Genomic DNA, 11,816 nt, shown 5'->3' on the forward strand with positions numbered 1-11,816 from the left:
AATTATGCAACCTTCCAAAACTGGATCAAGAAAAAAGAGAGCATACGAATAGACTGATTACTAGTAAGGAGATTGAAATATTAATCAAAAACCTCCCAAAAACCAAAAGTCTGGGACCAGACAGCTTCCCTACCAAACTTTCAAAAATTTAACATCTATCCTCAAACTCTTCTAAAAAATTGATGAGAAGGGGATGCTTCTCAATTCGTTCTATGAGGCCAACATTACCCTGATACCAAAACCAGATAAAGACAACCCTAAACAAGAAAATTGCAGGCCAAAATCAGTGAGGAACATAGATGCAAAAATCCTCATCAAAATATTAGCAAATTGAATACAATAATACATAAAAGGATCCCACACCATGACATTCCAGGAATGTAAGGAAGGTTCAACATCCAGAAAGTAATCAATGTGATATACCACATTAACAAAATGAAGAATAAAAATCACATGCTCATTTCAATAGATGCAGAGAAAGCATTTGACAAGATATGGCATACATTTATGATAAAACTCTGAATAAAATGAGTATAGAAGGAAAGTGTTTCAACATAATAAAGGTCATATATGACAAACCCACAGCTAATATTATACTCAGTGGTCAAAAACTGAAAGCTATCCCTCTAAGAACAGGAACAAGACAAGGATGCCCACTTTCACAACTTTTATTTAACACAGTATTATCAGTCTTAGCCAGAGAAATTAGGCAAGAAAAAGAAACAAAAGGGATCCAATTTGGAAAGGAAGAAGTAAAACTGTCACTATTTGCAGATGACAAAATTTTATCTATAGAAAACCCTAAAGAATCAACCAAAAAACTGTTAGAAAAAATAAAAGAATACATAAAGTTGCAGGGTACAAAATCAACATCCAAACATTAGTTGCATTTCTGTACACTGACACAAAATAGCAGAAAGAGAAATCAAGAATACAACCCCATTTACAAACACAACAAAAAGAATAAAATACATATGAATAAATTTAACTAAGCAGGTGAAAGACCTATATACTGAAAACTAACACATTGTTGAAAGAAATCGAAGAAGACACAAAGAAATGGAAAGATATTCCATCCTCATGGATTGGAAGAATTAACATAGTTAAAATGTCCCTACTTACTAAAGCAATCTACAGATTCAACGCAATCTCTATCAAAGTTTCAACATTTTTCATGGAAATAGAACAAAGAATCCTAAAATTTGTATGAAGCAACAAATATCCCAAATAGCCAAAGCAATCCTGAGAAAAAAGAACAAAACTGGAGGTATCACACTCCCTGATTTCAGAATATACTACAAAGCTATAGTCATCAAAACAGCATGGTATTGGCAGAAAAACAGACACACAGATCAATGGATTGAGAACCCAGAAATAAACCCACACAGCTATGGACAGCTAATTTTCAACAAAGGAGCCAAGAGCATACAATGGAGAAAGGAAAGTCTCTTCAACAAATGGATTTGGAAAAACTGGACAGCCACATGCAAAAAAGTGAGAGCAGACCATATCTTATACCACGCACAAAAATTAACTAAAAATGGATTAAAGCCTTGAATGTGAGACCTGAAACCATAAAACTCCTAGAACTACCATATGATCCAGCTATTCCACTTCTGGGTTTTCAACCAAAGAACACAAAACCACTAACATGAGAAGATATATGCACCCCTATATTCATTGCAGCATTATTCACAATAGGCAAGACTTGGAAACAATCTAAGTGTCCACCAACAGATGAACATATAAAGGAGATGTGATATGTATATACAATGGAATACTACTCAGCTGTGTAAAAAACAAAAAAAAAGATGAAATCTTGCCATTTGTGACAACATGGATGGTCATTGAGGGTATTATGCCAAGCAAAATAAGTCAGACAATGAAAGCCAAATGCCATATGATTTCACTCATGTGTAGAAGATTAAAAAACAACAATAAACAAACACATAGACCGAGAATAGATTGGTGGTTACAATGGGGGAAGAAGGAAGGAGAGGGCAAAAGAGGTGAAAGGGCACGTGTACAGTGACAGACAACAACTAGATTTTTGGTGGTGAACATAATGCAGTCTACACAGAAGTCGGAATATAATGATGTACACCTGAAATTTATATAATCTAAACCAACGTTACCTCAACAACAACTTAATTAGATAAAACAAATATGAGCTGGCTGCATTTGAATTATCTGGTGGGGGTGCTTTTAAAAATGCATACTTCTGGTCCTAAATTAGACCTGCTGGTTTAGAAGCTCCAGTGAGGGGCACCTGGAATTTTACTTTTAACAAATAGCCTAGATGATTCTGAAGTGAACCAATTAACAATCTAGGAAGATAATGAAAGTCATTAACTGGAGTAGATTATCTGAAGAGAGAGAGAGAGAGAGAAAGAAAGAGGAAGTAGGGGTGGGGATTAAGGGCCGGGATAAAGAACTTGGATAATACCTGTATTTAGGCAATGGGAGGAGAAAAATAAACTAGAGATGGTGTTTAAAAAAAAAAAAGAAGGTAAAAAGGAATGAGGATGATAAAATAAGAAAATTTCAAGCACTCATGGGTGGTTCACAATGTCAAACATTTTACAGCTGTGCATCTCTCCCAGGTGACGCTGCTGCCCCTGCTGCTGCCACAGGTCAATAGACCACACTTGGAGTAACAAGATTCTAGAGAAATTGACAAAGCTTAGCAAAGAATTAGCCATTGAGTTATCTAACTAGGGTATCAGTGGTGACTTTTAACAATGAGGTTTTTAAGGCGGTAAAGGAGGAAGCCAAATGGCATGGATTTAAGGAGTGTGTAGATAGTAATGAAATGGAAGCATTCATTGTAGTCTATACTTTCTTGAAAACTGAGGATAAAGAGAAGAGAAGCAAAAGGACAGAAGCATGCCACAGTAGCTGGGTTTCTGAACACAAAAATTATTTAATATAAAGAATATGGTGGGCTGAGATAAAGTAGTACTTGCTGATAAAAAGTAAAAAAATATATATCATACATTTACCATCTACTGCTTATGAAGCTATAGATACAATTTTACTTTCCTTAACAGTCAAAAACCAATCAATAACACTCGCCCCCATATTTTGAAGACTTTAAAATACTTAACTATGGTGGGGGGGGGGGGGAGCAGCCAGGTGGTGCAGTGGTTAAGTTCGCATGTTCTGCTTCTCTGGAGCCCGGGGTTCACTGGTTTGGATCCCAGCTGCGGACATGGCACCGCTTGGCACACCATGCTGTGGTAGGCATCCCACATATAAAGTAGAGGAAGATGGGGACGGATGTTAGCTCAGGGCCAGTCTTCCTCAGCAAAAAGAGGAGGACTGGCAGTAGTTCGCTCAGGGCTAATCTTCCTCAAAAGAAAAAGTCTTAACTAGAATTATCTTGTCCCCATCTTACACATCATTGTTTTCCAGTACCTTATTTACACATGGTTTTCTTTATTAAATTAGTTGCTGCTGTTGTTGTTTTACATGAACATTTGTCTAGATTTACCCACACGTTTAACAATTCTTTTTCTCGCCATGACTTCTGGATAATTAATTCTTTCCAGGTAGGTACAATATCCTTCCTGAGTAGTCTTCCTACTCAAAATGTGGTGATTGGATCAACAGCATAGATGTCACCTGGGAGCTTAGTAGACATGTAGAATCTCAGGACCTAAACCCAATGAATCAGAATTTTCCCATTAACAAGATCCCTAGGTGACTTACAGCCACTTTGAAGTTGGAGAAGTTCTAAGTGGGACCTGAGATGCTACATTTCTGACACCTTCCAGGTAACATCCATGCTGCTGGCTCTGGTCCAGGAGATACAGTTTGCAGCAAGGCTTGAGGTCCATCTAGTATTGTTTGCCGGTAATAAATAATTTCAGGTTTTGATGTCTGAAAAACATCTTTATTTTATGCTTATCTTGGAGTTGTTGAGTATGGCATGAAATTTGAGGTTAAGAGTTACTTTTTTCTTTCATTTGAGAGAGATATTCCTCTGCCTTCTAGTTTAGTTGTTTCTGTTGAGAAATTTTCTATTCTTGTATTTGGGCTTCACCTGTAGGTAACCTATTTTTTCTTTCTTGATATTTTTAAGATGTTCTCTTTGTCTTTGAGGTTGTATAGTTTATTTTCTAATGGTTTAATTGTGAATTGCTTTTTGTTGAATACTGCTTTAAATGTATTTTGATTCCAGAATGCAAGGATTTGAGTCTTTAAACAATTCTGGAAAGTTCTTTTCTCTGTGAATATTGCCTATTATATGTTTTATTCTCTATTCTCTCCTTCTGGAATGCTTTTTAAACATTTAATGGATCTTCTCTATGTCTCTTGATCTCTCTTTCTTATGTCATTGATTTTGCCTTTGCACACTTTCTGGATAATTTTTTGAGATCTACCTTCTAGTTCACTAATTCTCTCTCCAGTTGTGCTTTATCTTCTGTTTATTTACATTGAGTTTAATTCCAATACCTATGTAACTATGGTTTCCATTGATGTATATCTTCCTAGGTTTTTGTCAATGCTATAATGTTTTGTTTCATATATTTTGATCTGTCATTTCTTTATTAAATTATTCCAAATACATATATTTTTAAGTCTGCATCCAATAATTCCTCTGTTGAATATTTTTGAAAGTCCGGCATGTTATTTGTGCAAGATCTTCCTTATAGTGGCTTGTTTCCTTGAGCAGTACTTCTCAAATTTTAATATATGTTTGAATCATATACACATCTTGTAAAACTGTGTGATTTGAGTCAATCAGTCTAGGGTAAGACCTGACATTCTTCGTTTCTAACAAACCCCCTAGAGATTCTGATGCTGTTGGTCCACATGCCATTCTTCAAGTAACAAGCCCTAGAGTATTTTATTATTTTCTATTATTTACTTATGTTTGAGGAGGATGTATGTAGAAGAATTTTATGTGACATGATTTGAAAATACCCCTGAAAATTGTTTGTTTTAACTTCTGTCAGAGATATTCAACTGGGTCTATTGTGTGTGTACATGTGCACATGCCGATTTTTTTGACTTAGGATTCCAGGGCCATTCAAGTAGTATAAATTTGTATGCCAAATCTGCATTAAGGCTGGGTTATTGTTATGAGCTCTCAGAGGAGAGTTTTTCTTTATCCTCCCCCTCTAATACAGAGCCAGAATAAGAAAAACAAGATTCTGTATCATAGCTCTAAGCTGGTGGGCAGACATTTTCTATTGTACTCCATCACTGAAGGTGTAATCCTTCAAAAATCTGATTTTATTTGAAGGTGCCAGATCCAACTTCCCACATTCTATTGGGCCGAAGACCTCTCTTCTCTTCCAGTTTATTCATTAAGCCCAAGTCCTTGGGACAGCCAAATAGTAAGTGGCAGCTTACTCTAGGGTTCAAGCTTTCTCTTCATCTTTTGACCTCTGGTGATAGTTCTTATATTTTATTTAGTATTTATAGATGTTTCACACTGGAGTGCATTTCAAGATATCTAGTATACAGTATTGTTTGGATATAAATCTGTTAACTATTTAGAAGAATTTCTAAACAGGTTAGAGTTTTTAAAGATGCCAAATACTGACAGATAACATCCTAAGAATCTGGCATGTCTCAATTCTAAGACTCCCTAATAGATGGGATTTTACTTTATTTAGAATTTGGTCAACTAAGCTCCACCATTATTACACGGAATTTTTCCCTTTTTAACCAGTTGTGTTGGCGTAGTATAGACACAGCCTGAATCATCATGAGGGATGGAAATTGGGTTTTAATCTATAAAAAACTAAAAAAAAAAATGAGATGTGATGCCATGGAGACCGATGAGATTTTTTTCTCTCTCCTAGGGAAAGATTCAGAACCTAAGTGATGAACAAATTTAATTTCAGATTACTAAACCCAAGTACCAGAATGTCAACTGCGGGCATTTGCAAATGTGTCTGGTTCTGGTAACTAAGACCATTTCAAAAAGATTATTTTACAAGTCCTTTATTCCAGTTTCATGACAATGAATTGTCTAGGCCAACCATGGTGTAGGCACTTTCTTTCTATCTCTAAGATGCTTTAATTCTTTAAATTGTTCTATAAAAAGTAAAAAGCAATCTAAGCAGCAAAGTGCCCCACTGAACTCGAAATACCTTGGGCAATCATGAATGTGGAATATGCTGGGATCCAAGGATCATATAAAAGAAAGACAGTGGGCCCAAGTGGCCTGGCAGCTTGGAAGAATAAAAGGCTCCAGAGATTCCTGCCTCAGGTTTTTTTCCAGAATGTCCAGTGTTGTGCTCAAAAGAGGCTTTAGAGTTCCGCTGGCTGTGTGCACGCGGCGGGCGGCTCCCGGTGCAGCGCGCTCGGCTCCCATGGCGCCCGCGACCCCAGCCCCGGCCTCAGCTGCAACCCGGCCGCCGCTTGAACATGGACTCCGCAGGTCCAGATACCAACCTGACTTCTCCTAACAAAGGTCTGCTGTCCGACTCCATGACAGATGTCCCTGTCGACACGGCGGTGGCTGCCCAGACTCCTGCTGTGGAGGGTCTGTCGGAGGCTGAGGAGGAGGAGCTCAGGGCTGAGCTCGCAAAGGTGGAAGAAGAAATTGTCACTCTGCGCCGGGTTCTGGCAGCGAAGGAGAGACATTGCGGAGAGCTCAAAAGGAAGCTGGGCCTCTCTGCCTTGGAGGGCCTGAAGCAGAACCTGTCCAGGAGCTGGCATGATGTGCAGGTCTTTAACGCCTATATGAAAACTTCTGAGAAACCTGGAGAGTGGAATGAGAAAGTGACCCAGTCTGACCTCTACAAGAAGACTCAGGAGACTCTCTCTCAGGCGGGACAGAAGACTTCAGCTGCCCTGTCTACCATGGGCTCTGCCATCAGCAGGAAGCTAGGAGGCATGAGGAACTCTGCAACCTTCAAGTCGTTTGAAGACCGAGTTGGGACCATAAAGTCTAAGGTTGTGGGTGGCAGAGAGAATGGCAGTGACAACCTTCCCTCCCCGACTGGGAGTGGAGACAAGCCCCTGCCAGATCACACGCCTTTCTAAGCCCGTAGCAGCTTCGCCCGGCCATGGAACACATGCAAGTACCCTCTCATCGCCACAACCGCACCTCTGCGCAGCGGAGCAGCCGGCCGGGCCGCTGGTGAGAGCAAAGAGCTGGTTTTGAGGACAGTCCTGCCATCCACACGTAGACGTGGCCGCTGAGCTCACTTCATAGAGAACACAGTCTGGTACACAGATGCTTCACACTAAAGTTGGTAGATGCAGCAGGTCACTGTGTGTCCTTCCCAGGGTGCGGGAAGTGGACAGGGTGGCAGGTCCCACAGCATCTTGAGCCAAAGCCCAAGCTCCCTTTGGGAACCCGTTAGTTCATCAGAATGTTGAAAGAATGGGAAGAGCGATAAGTATAAAATAAGTAGTATTTCCTAACTCCTTCCCTAAGTCACAGAGGGAAGAGTCATCCAGAAAGCCCTACCTAATCTGCAGTTTTTATTTCAAGAGGCTAAATGAGAAAACTGTCCATTTTCTGAAACCCTCCAGAAAAGAAACTGATTATCAGCAGCTGCCTGATTGTTACACTAATGATCTAGCTTTAACAAAAGCAAATTCTTTATCTTTTAAATGCAGTGGATTTTTCAAAAATTAAAACTAAGCAAAGCAGCTTTAGTGTGATAGTTAGAAAATATTATTTCTTTGGACTCAAGCTGAAATACAAGCCTTACATCGCCTTATGCTTTATTGGTTTATAATGTTTTTATATATAAAAATGAGGGTTCTTTAGGGGTTTTGTGCACTATGTAGAATTCTGCATCTAGCCCGAGTGGCAGCATGCCTGTCCCAGTGGTGTGTTTTATTTCACTGACACACTATCCCAGTATATGAAACTTGCTTCTCTCTCCTCGCAACAACTGTGGCAACTTCCGCTGGCCAAAGAGCTCCTGGGCCTCTGGGGTTGGGGGTGGGGGACAGGAGAAAGAAAAGCAGCACCTTCTGCGGTGCTGCTGAGGTGCCCTTGTGTGGGCCAGCTCCTGAGGCACGTTACTGCTCAGCGCCTCCAGCCGGGGACAAGCCAGCACCGGACGGACCCTACAGGGCAGGTCGGGGCTGGGGCACTGAGGTCTGCTGGGACTCTGCTGTCCCCTTTTCTCAGGAGCCACAAAGATCTCTTTCCCATTTTGAAGCTGCCATGCCCCAGCAACCTCTCACCCAGGGCCCCACATGTCAGGTGTGTCTGGAGGGGCAGCTCCGTGCCTTACTGGCTCTTAGCAGGCAGAGGCCTCGACTGCATGTGCATCTGCACCTGCTGTGGGTATCTGCTTCTGGGAGATGGCAGTGAATTCTCTGGTGCTGAGTGTGTGCTGGTCACTTCAGACACCCCCGAGAGGACTGCAGGCCGTGCTTGTGCCAGGGGAAGAGCACTCAGCATTCTTTCTCTGGGGTAGAGTCTCTCAGTTGGGGTGTCGGGAGAAGGCAGGGTGCACGGGTAGTAACTGATTTACCTTTTCCTCAAAGTAAATAATGGGTAATTTGTCAATAAAGCATTCCTTAATATGGGAAAAATCCAAAAAAAAAAAAAAAAAAAAAAAAGAGGCTTTATTCCCAAGAATGATTCAAGCAATCTCTAGTAACAAAACAAGAGTCAAAAGACAGAGGAAGCTACTCTCTAGTAGACAGGAAAAAATAATTGGAGAAAAACCAAGTTATGAATGATAATTTTAAATATAGCAAACAGTAATGTAGCCTCAGGTAATTGTTTATTCATGCCCGAACTTCATTGATGAGCTGGTGGGATAGAGATAATGTAGAGCAGTAGTCAAATGTGTAGACTCTAGAGGCACTCTAACTGGCTTCAAACTCTGCCTTTACCATTTTCTAGACGCATGATCTTGCCCAATTCATTTAACTTTGCTAAGGCTCAGTTTCTTCAACTATAAAAGAAAGGTAACAAATCTTAGAAAGTTGTTGAAATCATGATGTTGAGATGATAGTGTAAAGTGCTTAGTACAGTACCCGGCATCTGGTATAAGCTAAAAATAATAATGATAATGGTGATAACGGTGGTGGTGGTGGTGATGGGGGCACTAGAGTTTAGCTAGGGTCTGGACAAGAAAGCTGGGGATCAGATGAACTTTGTTTATTTGATTGTTCTTTCATCCATTTAGTTGTTCATCGGACATTTAATACCTACCAGATATTGTTACAGGTATCTGGAATTTCAGAATGTTAAGCAGAAAACAAGGATTAATGAAGTTCTACAGACTGGGCAATGAAGCTAAGAAGAACATACTACAAATGGGAGGCTCCATAACTAACCACAGCTCAACACTGACATAATCTACTCAAGCCACCGTCAGAAAAGACCACTTCTAGATGACACCAGGTGTTAAGACTGAATCCACGATATATTTCCATACTTGTCACTACTGACATGGATACGAAGAAGAAATTGGCAGTGATGGCAGCAATATATGGCAGCAATGGCAACAATATATGGCAATAGGAAGCATTACTGAAATATGATAGACTATAATTAATTCTGAGTTACCCACTTTTCTGCCAGGAGCTTGACCTTTCCTGAGGGATATTCTGTACAAAAGAAAGTACTCTGAAGTGTCTTAAAATTCGATGCTCATGTTTAAGTGTTGATCTGACCACATCCATGTTGTAGAAATTTTAGCATATGAATTCTCCTCTCTGATCTTCAGTTTCTTCATTATGTTCAGGATTGTGAAGTTAACTGAGCTAATGGGAAAGCATACAACAAAGTAGATAATAGTAGATATGTTGGGTATTTCCAGATCTTCTCTCCAACATGTTTCACTCAACCCATATGGAGACTGCATCAAAAGGCACCCTTGACTCTGACTTCTGGTTGAATTTGGCTAAGAGGAGGCACTGGGTGGGTGGGAAGAAAGTAATATCAGAGTATTTATCTTTTCATACACCCTCTATAATCTGTGTCCCTTTAACAATTTCATAACTATCATCAGAGGTCTTCTTAGCATAGTTTATCTCTAACTTCTGGTAGTTGCTACCTCTCCGCATCCCTAAGGTAATAGTCTGTCGTTTGCCCCAGACATTAAATCATCCTTTATTGTAGGTTCTAACCCTACCTTCACCTCTGTAATAATCTGTTTATGAAACTCACTCAAAATTTCCCAATTTGTTTGTGCTCCTTGTTTTCTTCCAGGATTTTGATCTGATCATGTTGGCTTTGCTATTTCAGTCTGGATGCAAATTTGTCCCCATCTCTTACTAGCCATGTGAACTTAGGCAAATTAATTAACCTTTTTTGCCTCAATTTCATGATCTATTGTTCTGAGCTCAGGATTGTTGTAGAGACTGTGTGGAGCAGAATAAGCGTTTAATAAATAATAATGATTGATAAGTGTAAAATATTTTGTCAAATCTCAACTACTATACACATGGAAGATTAGTTAACGACAATGACTTTATTAAAACCTAGACTGGTGATCCATTTACTATTAAATAGGAGTTAAGGAAGAACTATTTTGCAAAAGAAAATAATATCAAGTTTTAAAATAAGTTAAAATTGACACAAGATTCTTTGATGGCGAGCCTCCGAGATGACCTCCAGTGATTGTCATCTGCTAGTGTTCATGCTTTTGTGCAGTTCCCTCCGATGTCGAATAGGGCTTACCTGTGAAATCAATAAAATATTGCAGAAATGACGGCCTGTGGATCCTGAGTCTGGGTCATAAAAGACATTGTGGCTTCTTGGATCATTCATTCCGGGGAACATCAGCTGCCATGTCATAAGGATACACAGACAGCCCTGTGAAGTATTCCATGTGGCAAGGAAGTAAGGACTCTGCCAATAGCCAGTATGAGCCTGCCAGCCATGTGAGTGAGCCATCCCCAAAGTGGATACTTCAGCCTCAGGCAAGCCTTCAGATGACTGGCATCTTGACTGCAACCTCAGGAGAGACCCTAAGCCAGAATCACCCAGCCAAGCCATTCCTAAATTCCCTGACTACCAGAATTATGTGAAGTGAAAAGTGTTTATTGATATTTTAAGCCACTAAGTTTTGAGGTAATTTGTTACACAGCAATAGAAGATAGCTTATTAATTTCCCTTTATACAACCATGTCTGTTGAATATGCAGGAATCTGTGATTTACAAAAGCTAAGCCCTGAACTTCTTGATAATAATTAATTAAAATTTTTTAATCTCATGGGACTCAATACACAATGGTCTTCTATCCTAATGAGAAAAAGGCAACATTGTTTTTCATTGTGACTCTCGAGTAATAGACCACTTCATCTTGGTCTGAGTTTAGTCTTTCTCTAGACAGAAAACAGCTTCCACTATTACCCTAGAGATATCATTTTATAATGTAGTCATTCCTGGACACAGGAAAGCAACTCCATGAATTTAGTATTGTTTTTACATTTTCCCATATTCTCTATAGTATTAGTGTTACATTTATTTTATTGCACCATATAATCATTTTCATTAATGTTTAAACCTTTCAGTGATGTATACTTCTAATTAGAATTCTTCTAATTCTCTTTCTTACATGCAGGTGAGACAAAGCCTATTTATTTGGCCTCTTTAATTTACCCTTTAATCTTCATTCATAAATCAGTCGGCTCATCTTTCCTGATTATTCCAGTTCTTTGAACTCATTCCAATTGTATCAGGAGAAAAGGAGTTCCCTACTGAGCAATGTGGTTTGACCACAATGCTATCTCAGCAATGCACTGCATGCTTCTTGCAATGCCATTCATTCCTTTTTGGAGGCAAGGTAACTCCTAAAACTGGGAAATATTTGGATTTTAAAACCTATTACCTGTTGTTGAATGTGTTCCAGTAAAATGTGCTGCACCCGCCA

The 11,816-nt window shown here is 39.5% G+C and overlaps 1 pseudogene; it reads left to right on the forward strand.

The window, feature by feature from the left end:
• Positions 1-6,277: 6,277 nt before the first annotated feature.
• On the forward strand, positions 6,278-7,691 carry LOC100052903 (tumor protein D54 pseudogene; annotated as a pseudogene).
• Positions 7,692-11,816: the final 4,125 nt, after the last annotated feature.

Source organism: Equus caballus, chromosome 11 (genome assembly GCF_041296265.1).
Source record: "Equus caballus isolate H_3958 breed thoroughbred chromosome 11, TB-T2T, whole genome shotgun sequence".
Taxonomy (NCBI): domain Eukaryota; kingdom Metazoa; phylum Chordata; class Mammalia; order Perissodactyla; family Equidae; genus Equus; species Equus caballus.